The sequence below is a fragment of the Eimeria mitis genome, genomic scaffold, assembly GCF_000499745.2.
Source record: "Eimeria mitis Houghton genomic scaffold, Emh_scaff1984, whole genome shotgun sequence".
Taxonomy (NCBI): domain Eukaryota; phylum Apicomplexa; class Conoidasida; order Eucoccidiorida; family Eimeriidae; genus Eimeria; species Eimeria mitis.
The window spans coordinates 7,707-7,933 of NW_013570308.1; positions in this window are offsets into that span (position 1 = coordinate 7,707).

Genomic DNA, 227 nt, shown 5'->3' on the forward strand with positions numbered 1-227 from the left:
GTTTTATTTATTTTATTTGTTTTATTTTATTTATTTTATTTTATTAATTTAAATTTGTTTTTATATTGCTTTCTCTATATAAAAGATAGACATACTCGTTTGGTTTTGTATATATTCTGGGGTGTATAGGCAGCTGTTGGTGAGCCGAAAGCAGCGGTATAAAACAGAATAAAAAGAGAAAAACTAAAACTAAATAAAAACTAAATAAAAATAAATAAAAATAAATA